General features: G+C 41.9%; 1 protein-coding gene across 12 annotated transcripts in view; it reads right to left on the bottom strand.

Annotated features, from left to right (window-relative positions):
* SYTL2 (synaptotagmin like 2) overlaps positions 1-12,433 on the bottom strand; it is a 53,981-nt gene extending 41,548 nt beyond the window's left edge. For 4 of the 12 annotated variants that reach the window (XM_059838474.1, XM_059838475.1, XM_059838476.1 and 1 more), the window contains exon 1: positions 12,264-12,433. The gene's annotated coding sequence lies outside the window, so the exon portion shown is untranslated. Of the gene's footprint in view, positions 1-11,048; positions 11,107-12,263 lie in introns of all 12 variants that reach the window. The other 8 variants (XM_059838467.1, XM_059838470.1, XM_059838471.1 and 5 more) reach the window with 5 other exon arrangements.
* Between the last annotated feature and the right edge of the window lie 2,176 nt (positions 12,434-14,609).

Here is a 14,609-nt window from a genome sequence, read left to right as displayed (position 1 = left end):
AATAACAGCATTTATTTTAGATTTGGTCAGGAGCTGTAGCCACATTACTGATTATCCCCCCAAAAACTCCAACACCCAACCACCTTCTGCACGTTTTGTTTGGCTGCCATCTTTTTCTCTATGATTCTCACTGTGATTTTGTTGCATGAGGTTGATACTACAGCATCTCAAACAACCTGCCAGGTGTAACTTCATTTGCATTTATAAAATTATGGGTTTATAACTAGGCAAAAGGGAAAAGTGCTTCCTATAGGACTACCAACAAATAGAACAATCCTAAATTCGTTGAGTATCTATGACAGTACTCCTTCACCTTAGGAACAGGTATGGATATTGGTTTCAGCTGCCATGTGGAAACTTTCTACACCATCTGACACAGCAGGCAGTATCCACACTGCTTATCCAAAGCCCTGGATGCTGGTTGAAAGGCAAGTGCCCAGCCAACAGGCACAGAAGCTCATGTGGCAACTACAGAACCTGGACAGCTGTGAACTGGAATAACCAAAGATTTTGCTTTGTTTCTTGCCCAAGATCAGTCCAGTCTGCAAGAAACTTTTGCAGGGAATAATATCTTACCACATCTTTGGTCTTTTTTTTTTTTTAAAGACTAAGGGAAGATGTGTTATAATGTCTTATTATATTAATTTTAAACTAAAGGAAATAGTTGGACAGCATTTACAAAACAACCTGCAGACTTCACTGATGTCTCTCAGCACTCAAATCAATAACATAAGAGGAAATAGAGCTTCGGTCCTCCCCAGCTGAAAAACAGTTTGCAAGGGCACATCCACACAGGCTGTGAGAGCTCACAGCAAGCAGCACTGCTACTGAACTTCCCAGATACCATCATTCTGGGCAGAATGGGTAGAGCAGTTTCTTCAGCTAGGGGTGTGTCCCCACTTTGTTTTCAGTCAGAGAGGAGATAGCAAGATACCACTCACCCTGGCAGGCTCTTCACCCATGATTCCACAGTTCTTCATAAACAAGAAAACCTCTTGTGTGTGGTGTATGGCCAATCTCATGAGATTGTCTGATACCAGTAACTGCAAGGCTGGCTTTTTGCAAAAGATTATCAGCACTGATTCCAAACACAGATGGTAAAAACTGCTAGCTTAGAGTATAGAACCTCTTATAAAACTTATAATTATCTTAAAACTAAAAAGTGAAAAAAAAGGGCATACAATGTCTTCCCCCTGTTCAACTCACACTCTAACACCACTCAAGCCTCAATTATTTTGAATTCTTTTGGCAGTTTCTTCCTTTTAATAACCCCTACATGTGTCAGGAAGAACTGAGAGGTTCGAATCGTTTGTTTGGTGCCACTGCAAGTTCAATGGCAAGCATTTTTTTGTCAGGAAAGTTATCAGACCTAAGTTTCAAGTAAGACTGAAAGATCCTTATCAAACTGATTGACTCATGGAAATTGATACCACATTGACTGACTTCCAAAGTAGGGGTCTCATGTGCTATAAACTAATATTTGTGAGTCATGACATAATTGGCATGATTTTTTTTTAAAACATTAAATTCAGGTAAAACCACACAAAAAATTCTCTCGTTAATGAAAGACTCCCAGTAATAAACAGGAATCTGAAATTATGTTTTATCCAACTCATGCATGAAAGCTTCTATGTTTTGGTAATAAAAGAATCAAAAGGCAACTCATATTACAGTTTTGCCCACACACTCTCTTAAGCTGCTCTTGGTTTCCGACTGGTTTAGGCCAGGCGCTCATCCAAGAATTTTATCTTGTAAAATTTCTCAGAACCTTTTAGACAGCTGTACACCTTATTTTCTTTAAGTCAGAATTCACATTTTTCTAAAACAGGAACCACAAAAGAAAAGACAGCTTTGTCTGCAAACTAACTAACCCCACACAGGGCTCTGCTTACCCCCAGACACTGCTTTCCCCCAAATACAAAAGGGAACTGTTCATTTGAATACTGTATTATGAACACTATGGGATATTACATTAAGTGGTACTACAATAATAGTTCAGGTTTCCAAGTTTTCACTCAGTGTATACCTATGGGATGCAAATGAGGGAGGCAAGGAAAAGGTTGAAGTACTTTGCCATGGCTGACATTGAGTTTACCAACAGAGTCAGAAGACAAACAGCAAAACCCCAGTCAGCTGTTCCATTCAAACCAACAAGATCTCCTTTTGCATGCAGAAACCTCATAATGTCCTAAATTTACATTGCAAAACTACTTTTCAAGTGCTCCTTGTAGAGTAGACCTAAGCTGCTAAAGCTTTGATCCAGAGAATTTGTCTTGCAGCCAATGCCTTCTAACAAGAGGAAGAAGGTGACAGCCAATCCTACTTCTGGCTGCTTCACACAGCTCTCTGTGCCAACTCCTTCAGCTGAACATCCACCCTGCAGGCCTGGCTGATCAGCAACTGCTATCTGCACACATCTTCATCCCAGAAAGCATCCACTTACACATAACCTACCGGCTCTTAAAAATAAGAGGGTTTGGATTTATGTGCTTGAAAACCACAATTTTTTCTAACTATATTTCTCCACTGCTAGAAAAAATCAGCACTAGCAACCAGGATGAGTTGGAAGTCCACACACAAGGCAACTGGAAGCTGAGGAAGACAGATAAATGCAATTATGCACGACAACAATTTGCAGGTACAGAGGAACTCATTCTCAAAAGTAAGTAAGTTTGGCCTACATCCATGCTCGGGAAATAACAGACCTTTATTTTGAAGCAGGGAAGCCAAGAAGAATACTAAGAGCAATAAAAGCCTTGGCGAGCTGGCCTCTGTGGCCCTGGGAAGTGGCATTAGCAGTAACAATACCTCTGACTGCAAGCCCCACAAGCTACAGCTTTGCAGCAACAACAAACAAATGAAAAAATTTCATTCTCCAGTGATACTTAAGCAGTGCAGTCACAGGTAACTAAGTACCAGCTAGGCTTAGAGATAATTTTTCTGTAAATACATGAGGCAAATCCCATGAAGGCAGAACAGCTAATTAAGCTAAACGCCACTGTTGGCACAAGCACAAATGGTCATGAACATATTTGCTCAGAAGATCAGAGGATTATAGATTTAATTTTGAGCAGCGGAGAAAGAAAAGCTATTAACTTTGAAGAGGAACTTAAGTCACAATTCAAAGGAGTTTTAAAAGCTGTTGCCTGCAATGATCAGGACAAGAATTAACGCACAAGAAGGCCTGTTGTCATTTTTATTCCTGAAGGGGCAGAAAGGAAAAGATCACCCAGTAAGATATGCATATCTGCAGCCAATCCAGTTGCTCTTACAAGACGTGCTATCAGAATATTTTCAAAATTATATTAGCAGAGTATACATAGCATATCATATGTCCAACAGTCCCAGAGATTAATTTAGGAAAGAGTGTTTGCTTACATGCATGCTCAGTCAGTGGGATGTAGGGAGGTTCCTATGTAGCTAGGTGTGAAGAGTGTTGGTAGAACAAGGACTTTTGCAGAAGTGAGGGATATCTATTTTAAGAGCAGTTTCAGAGTTACCTTGTTAATATAGCAATGCTTCATTTTATTGCAATAATAAGCCTATTTGTTTTCCTATGCAGTATTCCTTACAACATGGTTAAGGGAAAGAACAGGACCAGATAACTGCTCCAAACAGCCACAAAGGGGAAAATACTGAAAGTTACACACAAGCTTTGCTCACACCTTACCCTTTCTAAACAGTATCAAAATAATCCTTGCTGGTTTTAACCTGTAAAATAGTTGCAAGTCTCAAGATACTTTCACTGACAGCCTAATATAATGACATTCAACCAGCGGAAAGAGCAAGAAGTTCAGCTGGCACAAGCACTTCAGAAAAATTCGCATTTTCTCTTGGAACATCTGATTTGTTGGTCCACATGACTCTGCCTGTGGTTTAATTTTATTCTTATTTGGTAAGACATTAAGACCTTCACCACTTTGAAGACTATTAAGGCAATTTACTCTGAAGAAGAGCTAATAACAAAGAGGATAAAACTTAACAACTTAATATTGGAACAGAAAATAATAATTTGCTTTGGTTTTGTCCTAATTCCTCTAATCACATATGGCAGCTTGCCACTTCTTTCACAGAGCTTGAATATTGGCAGCACTGCCAAGAATGTAAATCTCTACACCTGTTATAGTGTAAAACCATTAGGCCAGAGGTATTAAGAGGATGTGGTGTCTGGAGAAAGAGGCTCGTAAATTAAAGAGAAGCCTTAGGAAAGCACACCTAAATATTCTTTCTCCCAGTGACCACTGTCAGACTAACTGTAGATGCCATGCCATTTATTTCATGTTGCACTAAGTATAATTCTACTAAAAATATATAACTTGAAGAATCTTCAAAATTACAGAAATTCCACCAAGTTAGTGATACTAACATCAGCATATTTTAAAATCTAGTTATATTTCTTTGCACATTGTACCATTTGTACTTGGCTGTGGTTTAATCCCAGTAGGCACACTGCTTGAATTAGTCACAGTTCATTTGAAAGAACTTAATTCTTCTAGCTAATTCTATTCATCAAAATTACAAAACAAAGAATATCTTCTCAGCATAATGGTCTTGAAATATAATAATGGAGGTGACTCAGTCCTGCAGATTTCTGAAGGCAGAGCACTGTCAGTTGTGTAACAATTACTCTCATCTCCATTTAGACAACAGAAGTGAGGCTCACAGGACTAAAGATCCAATTGACACCTTCTCACTCTTCATGTCAACATTGGCATTAAACTCAGATAGGGTCTGGTCAGAGGGACTGTTTTTATATCTTATTTGAAAATAGATTTAAGCAAAATACTAAAACCTTTAGAGAGATCAGAAGCAAACCAATTACTTGGTGGGAAGTATCTCTTGACCCTATATATCTGATACATTTCTGTATGTAATGGCTAGCTATTTCTGAATGTTTTCCCAACATAAATACAAGACAAATTCAAATTCTAGCAAGGAAGTTACACAAGAAAAGTTAAAACGTTGCCCCACCTCTCCCTTCCAAAAAATATCCCAGCACCAAGCAACCCTGAAACTCAGAATGCCACTAACTGATTAATTTCTTAAGAAGGTTTTGTTAAGACATGACCTTCCTTTCATTTTACAGGAAAGAAGTGCTTACCCTCTTCTGGAGACTTGCCGTCTTAAACATACGGATTCAGCATGGTAGATAACAATGAGAATGGAACAACAGGACCTCTATCCCTTCTCACAAACTTTTATTGCAGAATGGAAAACACACCTGCTATTTCTCCCACTTGTACTGTCCCACAGAGGACATTCATCTATAAGTAGGAGCTGCCAAACCCTTTTCCTTTTCTTCCATTGCCCCATTCTTCAAAAAAAAAAATATATGTACTCTAGTTTGGGATTTAGCATTACCCAGATTAGGCTTATGAACATTGCACTGATGCAAGCCAAATAAAAACATCTATTATGTACCAGGAATTCCTTTAAAAAAAAAAAAAAGTTATCAAAAAGCTAGAGTAGAGGCCTTGACAAGTTCAGATACTGAAGACTTTAGGGGAACTATCTGACTTCTACCCTCCTTCCTTGCTCTCCAGCAAGCATTGACTACATTTCAGCTAGAATTCTGTTTTATTGTAGGGATTGTACTATTAGAGAATGGAAGTGTGCAAAACAGTGTGACTAATTAACAAGTATTTCCTATCAGTGGCTGCTGGGAAGTGACACACTTCCTACACTTTGTTAAGATATTCTTTCTTATGTGAAAACAAACTGAGCTGCAGTTTACAGTCACTGGGCAGTTCTGACTCTTTCCTAGAGAAGACAATCCAACAAAAGGGGTTATTAAAGAGCCAGCAGCACTGATGAGAAGAACTATGTTACAAAGAGCAGACAAGGATTTGCATTAAAATACTCAAGAGTAATACTAAACTGAGCTGACAGTAAGACAGTTTATAGAGCAGTTCCAGTCCTAAACACCAACTGAAGACTGGAACATACAGTTTCTGAAGAAATCTTTTCAAAGTTTTATTTCAAAGTCCATGGACATGACTTCTCAGATGATTTTTATCTTATTATGGAAATCCTTTAGTCAGTATCTGTTGCATCCCTGTGACTTTGAGAGTCATGCTGTTACTCCTCATCTGAGTTGAGGTGATGAGCTAGTTGAGCAAGGACAGCTACCATCACCGGCAGACTGATTTTGCTCCACTACTTTTGTAAAACTTGGAACCTGTGGGTTAACAGGTTTCTCCTTCCATGTACCACTTGGATCTTCTCTAAAGCACTGTCAACAGCCAGCTGCTAAGGTCACTGTAAGTAGCACATTGTCTCTGCAGGAGAGTGCACAACACCCTCCTGCAGAGACAACGTGGTACATATTAAGCATAAAATTGCCTAGCCCAGACAGCAGCATTTTACATCATCTTTGCTTTCTCTGACAGAGGCCACTGATCTCAGCTTCCTCCGAGCACCTTTGCCTGCAGCCCAACAGAAATGTAGGATCACACAGAACATTGCAAAAGGCACTCCATCATTATTAGACAATTAACTGCATAAGTACCTGTGGGAATCAAAAGAATCTGTAACTCACCTGAACCACTTAATGTGCCACTGCACCTCCCTGCTTTTCAGCTACTAGCCTTGTTCTTGTAACTACAGCTCTATTTAATTGATTACTACTGTGGACAAAGAGCCAGCAAACAGAACAAGACCTTTGTCTGTCCTTTCTCACAGGTTGACTGACTAATCACTCACCTTAGACACTCACTCGTGCAAGTTTTGAAGGTTAAAATTACCTACCTAATAAATTACATAACCTGAAGGATACTAAGAAAGTTTGCGTCAATTAATCAGGTCCTTGCTACCATAACTAAAGCATACACCTACTTGAAAACAGGGCCTCACACAATTGCCAGCACAAATCAGGTGCTAGAGGAAAGAAAATATCCTTTAGGAGTCCTGCAGTCACAGAAACAATAAGTAAGCCAAAGAACGAGTTGCAAGAAAATGCATTACATCAAAGTTCCCAGGTAAGTTAAAAATCAAAATGGTTTAAAAAAGTAGCATTCAGAATGGTTAAAAAAGGTAGCATGCAGTCTGCACATAGACCACCGGTCCCTTCTCAGTCACCAAAATTAACTTAAACTGTGCAATGAAGTTTTTATTTCAGGGTTATTGGGTTTTTGTTGACTTGTTTTGCTGTTATTTTTTTTAATAGATACATTTAAAAAGCTCACAATAGCTTCCTATTTAGAGGAAAATATCTTGCCCTCCCAAGCATAATGTTTTAACAGATAGCCCCATTACATGAAAATTTTGTACGCTATTGGGATCATTCTGGCTAAGTTGAAACCAGCCAGCAGCAATATTAGTCCTCCTTAATACTGATATTGAACTGCAAGAATAACAGGAAGTCTATCAGCCATGAAAACTTCACTCACGAGATTGTTTGCACTGCTGGGCTGTGTCATGCAAAATTGTCTTCTCCCTGACTGGTACCAGTTTCCCTGAACACTTATGGCCAGATGTGAGCAGAGAACTCTGACACTGAAAAATGAGGTGTGCTATGGTGAAAGGAAGATAAAAGGCCATGGCAAGAGCTAAACCAAACTGCTAGTCATGAGAAGCATGAAGCAGGGAACAGTTTCTGGAGCAGCCTTCAGTTGCACTGGATGAGGTGAGGTGTAAATTTGCACTGCGTGAAAAAGATTTGATCTACAAATGCTGCTGAACAGCACAGCAATAGGAAAGAAGGAGCAAAAGACTGTGACAGAAATTGTTTCTCACACACAGGCAGCTAAATCGGGAGTTCAGAGTTTGTGAGGCTGGGCTTTGGAGTATCAGGCCTGTCCCTGAACAGGTATTTAGTCTTGCAGGAGTGGCTCATTCTTTACGAACATAGCTATGCAAGGTGTTAGCTCACTTGCCCAATAGCTACAGCTACATACCCAGGAAGCAGCCAAATCCAGACCCTCCATGACCACTTAACCCAAGAAGATTCAAATGCACATCCTCTTGTTCACCAAAATACATTATAATCTCTGAAGTGTTTGCTTGGCTCTCTCTTGACCCCTCCTAGGCCTGAACTACCAAGGATTAAACCTCACAGAATCATTACTAAAGTGATACCACAGCCTTGCAGGCAGAAACTGGAAGCCAGGTACACTTTTGCTCAGTCAGGCCACTGTAAAAAAAATCAAGGTCTGTCCTAACTTCTCATCCAGACAGACCTGCATTCCTGGCTACAGAGGAGTCCAGTTGTAATAGAGCAGAGGGAACAGGACAGTAACCTGAGGGTATTAATTTTTAATCCAAGTCTCTTAACCTTCAGAGAAGTAATGTAATCACTATGAAGCAAGGTAAAATTAATGACATTTACACTAACATAAACCACCCTAGGATTAAAAAACAAGTTATGTAGGCAGGACCAGAACAGAAGGTTAAGGGCTTGCTGCTTTTGCTTGTTTGACAGATTTCTGCCTAGGACTTGGATACATACCTTTTGCTCACAGTGCTTCAAGTGCAATTCCAGAGAGTTTTTGGACCTCACCCTTAATTTTTCATAACAGGCGCTCTTTTTAAATGCTATTTTTAAATGCTATTTTTAAATCACATTTGCCATTTAAATTCATTAGAGAAGAAAAGCATGGTGGCAGATCTTAATATCTACAAGCTAACGGCACAGAAATAATTCCTAACCCAGGCATTCTCAAATACATTGATCTAGTTCTGGAGCTCTAGCTACATGGCTGAGATCACATAGTCTGACTGTAGTCCATCCAGCCTGTACACAGCAAAATCTCTGTCAGTTTATCAGTCAGCCAGAATCAGACACTGGGCAGGAAATTTTATACAGAATTTACCTATATTGTTTGATGCTTTTGTAGAACAAAAACATTTTGCAGTGAATCTCGGATATTGTTCTGCTAATTACTCCACAGATAAGCATCCCCTTTCTTCTTACCTTTCTTCTTACTTATACTCAAACACATTTAGAGAGAGATGAAATACAAAATTTCCTTGACTGGGACAGAGAAATAGAAAAAATTATTTTTAGAAGATGAATATTTCAGAAAAAAAAAAAAGGAACATACCAAGATGTAAGGGAAAAAATGAGATCATAGCATGGTTTGGGTTGGAAGAGACCTTAAAGACCATCTAGATCCAGCCCCATGGGCAGGGACACCTTCCACTTGTGCAGGTTATTCAGAGCCACATCCAGCCTGTCCTAGAACACTTTCAGGGATGGCAAGTCTCCAGCCTCTCTGGGCAACAAATTGTTAAGTTGCTCATTAATTTGATGTATAGTCACAGGACATTGTGTGGCTTTCAGGTCAAAAATAGAATGGCATTATCATCCAGAAAAGGAGCTATAAAATAAAGAAGGAGAAGAAGTAATCCTTTCCTCCTCCTCACACGTACACTACATCTCTTCCCTCTGCCCTCTTGATGCAATAAGCAGAGTCAAATTACATATAGCAAGGAAACCTTATAACATGAAGTAAGAATCTAGCATAGCCAGTTGCTGTACCCTGATGAATTGGAATGACTCCCTACCACAAGAATGAATCATAAAGAAGTCTGCTGAAATCAACTGTCACTCTCAAGTTATGCCCAAATAAGTTAAAAAATTGGAGACTGCTGATGCAAAGGCAACATCACTGATCATACACATTTTGGCATAAGTGTTTTGGAATTGGAAGATCAAACTATGGATCCTCCTTAAACTGACTTGTGATCAACCTAAATAAGCAGCCTTTAAATGCAACAGGTGATGGACTTCAAGCACCAGAAAGATACCTACTACTTTTAGCAGTCATCCATTAGTCAGCAATCCCAGGTGAAAAGCACTTTCTGTGCAGAGGAAAGAGTTCTTTTCTATGGTTTAAAACAAGTCACTCTTGAATAAAGAGCGAATTCCAAAGGACAGGAGCATCACTTTTAATTAAAGAAAAAGAAAATTAAACACTTTTTCCTACTGAGAGACTAGAAAAGATCTTTATATTTCCTTGTAAATAATGCTTTCTTATTAGATTTTTGATTTAACTCTGTTTCATCCCTTTCTCTCATCAGCACAGGAAACAATACAGAATAGAAAAGAAGTCATTTCTCCAACCTCATCCAAGAGCTTTCCTGGTTAAGCCTTTTTTCCAGATGAAACTATCAAAGATTTTCTCCATATACTAAAATGAAGCAGTATTTTCACTTGGGAATCTGGCAAGCATCTCCTGCAGAATAACAGGAGTTTACACCAGAGAATACCTGCACATGGTCTCCAGAGTAGTCCTGGAATGCTATCCAGTGTTCTAAAGCACTGGCTCCTAATGGAAATGACAAATTCACTTGTCTGTCATCCATTTTTGGGGGGCAAGGGAATCTTGTTTATTCTGGCCTTTGTCAGAACTGGAAAACAAGAACATGAAGACCTATTTCGCTGAATTTTAAAAGTCTGGCAGTGAAACTGATAATACACTATTTTGGGATGCAAGAAATGCTGGAAGGAAATTTGTTTAACAAGAGACAGGCCCAATGACAACTTCAAGAAATTCAAAAACATGCCTTACAACCAAAGCAGAGAACGGCTGCACGTGTAAGGTAGAAGCAGACTAAGATGCTTATTATTTCCTTGCCTTAGACCTAGACATAAACACACTAAGGTAGGTAATTGGTAGCAGTGTATAAGCATTTTGTAACACAGCAACAGTTTTAGTAGTATTTTATAACTTAGTATACATGAATAACACACAACTGCAAATGAACAGAGACTTGCAGTATACTTGCCCAAACAGGACACAGGAAAGCATAGGCAAATAGTAAAATCTGCAAGATAAGAACAGAGAATATAGAGTGGTCAGGAAAGATGCCAGATGATACTAAAATAAGATTGCAGAACAAAGAGGAGATGTGTCTGATGGAACCAGAATAATCCTGCAAAACAAATAAGATGCCGAGCAACATTATGGTATGCTTATTCCCTCAAATAATATGGACTACATCATCTGAGATCACCCCCTTTTCTTCCCAGGAGGAAGCAAGGTGAACAATACATTAAAAATTAGAAAAGAAGGATGATGACTTTTGAAAATCACAAGAAATCTTACTTTGATTCCAGCTTCTCTTGCCAAGGAGCTCTCAAGCACTTTACCATGACTCCTGCAACTGAAACAAGCCATCAAGAAGCATAGACATCAGTGCTAAATACAGGGCACCAGCTCCAGGGCATTGTATACTCCAGGTTTACTACCACTTACATATGTGATTGTTAAGAACCGTTTGGGAAAGAGATAATAACGACTAATGGTAATTAAGAACTAATGACCGGAAAGCTGCATTTTTGCCGTATACAAATTTAATAAAGTGCTTTGATTCATTAGTCTTTTAAACAGTCTATCACTGAGAGCTTCAATCTGTGAGGAAACATGCAAATGTTTTGGTGCAACACTTTGATCAGTTCTTTCAGCTAATAAGATCAAGCTTCTTCTCACAACATTCTGTTAAGCATATGTTGTGAATGAGTGCAGGGGGATGCATCACCACAACATGTTCTAAGTCCTTTCCCTTTACACTTTCTCAAAAAGTTAAAAAATACTTGTCACTTAACAATCTGTCCCCAGATTTAAGTGACCTTCATCCTGGCAATCTTCTAAGCAGGGTCTTCTGCTCGCACAAAAGATTTTCCCGCTCACACAGGAAAGACACAACTGGCTGCATTAGATTTTAGGGCCAGGTCCAATCTTGCTAGTCATTCCAGAGACGGCGTGGATAATGCGACTAATTCACTGTTTTGAGATTAAAAGTGTTTACGAAAAGGTCATTAACATCTCTCAGCTGAGATCTAAGCACCTTATTTAAATGAAGAGTGCTCTCCCACCCCAGCGGACTCAAGAGCTCTGTGCAGCAAAGTTCTGGCAGATACCCAGCTCTCACCCCGGACAGAGGCGGCAGCAGCGGGGATGTCTCGGCGCTCGGCTCCCCGGGCACGGTGCTCTCGAGAGCGGTTCTGAGGAAAGGCGCTGACAAGCGCCGCTTCCCGGCGGCCTCAACAACCGGGGCCGGGCCGGCGAGACACCTGTGAGCGCTGCGCCGTGCTCAGGGGAGCGGGCCCTGCCAGCGCAGCCCACCCGGCCGAGCCCTGCGGAGCAGCCCGGCTGGCCAAGGCTGGCAGCCCGGGCCCCTCAGCGGCCAGCGGGCTCGCTCTCATGCTGCCCCAGCACTGCGAGCGCGGGTGGCTTCTACAACAATTTTTGTCTCCGAGTCACTTCATTAACAAGACCCCCCCAACCCCAACCCCAGAGCCCTTTCTAGGTCAGCCTCACCTCTCCTTCCGTCCCCTCCGCGGCTCCCCCTTCGTTCCCTCTGGCCAGTGACGGCGCCGGCTCCCCGGTCCCGGCGGGCAGCCGCTGTCCCGCGCCTCCGCCCCGCTTGTCTGAGGGCAGCGAGACGGCGGAGCGGGGCGAGGCCGAGCCCGTCCCGCCGCCCTGGGCCAATGCCGGCGCCCGCCCCTCCGAGCAGGGCGGCTCTCCCCGCCCTCCCGCCCGTGTCACCTGTGGCAGCCCCGGGTGTGCACGGCGGGGCCCGGACCGGGTGGGCGGTGACACTGCCCGCGGGCCGGGCGAGCCTCAGGTCGGTGTCAGCGGGCACTGCTCTGGGGCAGCAGCTCCACAGCGGACAGTGGCGGCTTCACACGAAGCCCACGCAGGCAGTGTCGGCTTGACTTGACGAGCTGCCTTGAGGGACAATGATCAGTATTTCACTTCACCTGGCCCGAGAAGTGTGAACACACGCCCTTGTTTGAGTAAAGATACGGGCCGCGATAACAGAGGTTGCAGTCATCTATTTGTTCAGGAAGCCGCTCTAAGTGGTTTTCTGCTTAATTAGTGGCACAAAATACACATGCCGCCATTTCATGGGGTGTTTCAGCAGGACCTTCCCCTCCGCAGCCAGGCGCCACGGCTGTTTCTTAAGCGGGAGTGCCTCCGCGAGCAGGGTGAAAGCACCGACCCTGGCATGGGGAGAGCTGGTGTGCTGGTATTTTCCTCTTACGCACTCCTCATCGTGCTTGATGTAACTGGTTTAATTCTAGTTTGGGACAGCTGAAGGATTTCAGCCTCTGGAGTGTCCGGTAGTGGGACCCTGTGCCCTGAGGGCAGCCCTGTTGTCACCAGCCCACGTCAGCCACCCGGAGCGCTGGCTCGGCTCTCGCTCGCAGCAGCTCTGGTTTAAATTACACCCCCACTGTGTTCCCAGCCTGAGTCCATTCACTCCCCAAATCCTACACCATCAGCCCAGGCTTCCTGCTAACAATAAATTCTTATGTTTCACTTCCTTCTCAAACTTAGATATGGTGAACCAATTTTTAGAGAAAATTTAGTGTTCATAGCATTGGTGTAAAGTCTTGGCCAATTACATGTCTTTTCAATTTCATGCATTTGATACGCGGCTCTTCCTTTTTGATGACAAAATAAGGAACTAAAACATGTTTTTCATGCACTATGCAGTAAAATTCTGGCTTTATAAGCCTTTAGTAAGGCTTACATTCAGCTCACAAGGATCAGAGTGAACTGGAGACCTTGGGAAAGACTAAAAGCCGTTTGCTCCCCTCAATAATTTCATTCAATCACCTCTCATCTACATATCCTCTTTATTCACCCCAATGCAGCATACTAAGCTGTATCTCTTCAAACCCACACTAAAGTGCTGTTCAGTGCAGATCGAAGTGATGCGAAGCCCTTTTGACACTCTTCCTAGATGGAGCATACTTTACTCTCGTGTGAAATACTTCTTTCCCCCCTCTCGCAGCAGTTCCGAAGAAGAAGGAAGGTATGAGCGTAACAGTGGTTCAGGACCAGGCAGGTTGTATCAGCTGGCAGCTGTGAGTGCGCTTGACCCCTGCTGGATGGACTTGGAACTGATGGGTCTGGTGTACCCACTACCCAAAACAATTCCCCCTCTAATCAAGGACTTTGGACCTAAACTTAAGAAAAAGCAGCTCCTTGCTGCTAAATGGCAGAGGTCTCCAGCACCGTGAGAAGTGACTGCTGATAAACTGTGTATGTGGTGTGTGCTGTGTCTGTTAAAATACATAGGTGAGCTCTCCTGCTCAAATTTAATTTAGTGATGTGTTCTTAAAGTGGATTCAGATTAAATCTGTGGGATTATGTGTGTAAGGACTGCCCCAGCTCAGACCAGTTGCCAGTTGATATCTTCATAAAGAAGAAACTGAAAATATCTGAATGACCTTCAGAACATGGAATACCTGAAGGACCCTCAGACTCATTCCTCAGTAACTGCAGATGGAAAAAGTCTGCACCCAGTATCCAGTCTGTTTCCACAGCTACTCTGCAGTTGTTCAGCAGATTTGAAGAATTTACTCATTTTATGTAAGCGCAGAACAGCTGTTTTTTCAAGTGAATTGTGCCTGAACACTCTCAAGGTGGCAGCAAGAGAACAAAAATTAGTCACAGAAGGGTATACTCTACCAACCTTCCTCTCTTGTTCCCCAGACACAGTCACAGAGTTGTAAAGTTCTCAGCACAATCAAAAGATTTAAGCATGGTTTTGATTGCAGAGCAACAAAGAGTGTTATAGCACCTTCAGGAAAAAGACCCAAACTAATGAAGACTGCAGGTATCCTTGCATAGTAATATTGCTATCACATTCAG

The sequence above is a fragment of the Haemorhous mexicanus genome, chromosome 2, assembly GCF_027477595.1.
Source record: "Haemorhous mexicanus isolate bHaeMex1 chromosome 2, bHaeMex1.pri, whole genome shotgun sequence".
In the NCBI taxonomy this organism is placed as follows: Eukaryota; Metazoa; Chordata; class Aves; order Passeriformes; family Fringillidae; genus Haemorhous; species Haemorhous mexicanus.
Note: the sequence above shows the minus strand (reverse complement) of the source record. Positions and strands in the feature narration are given on the sequence as shown.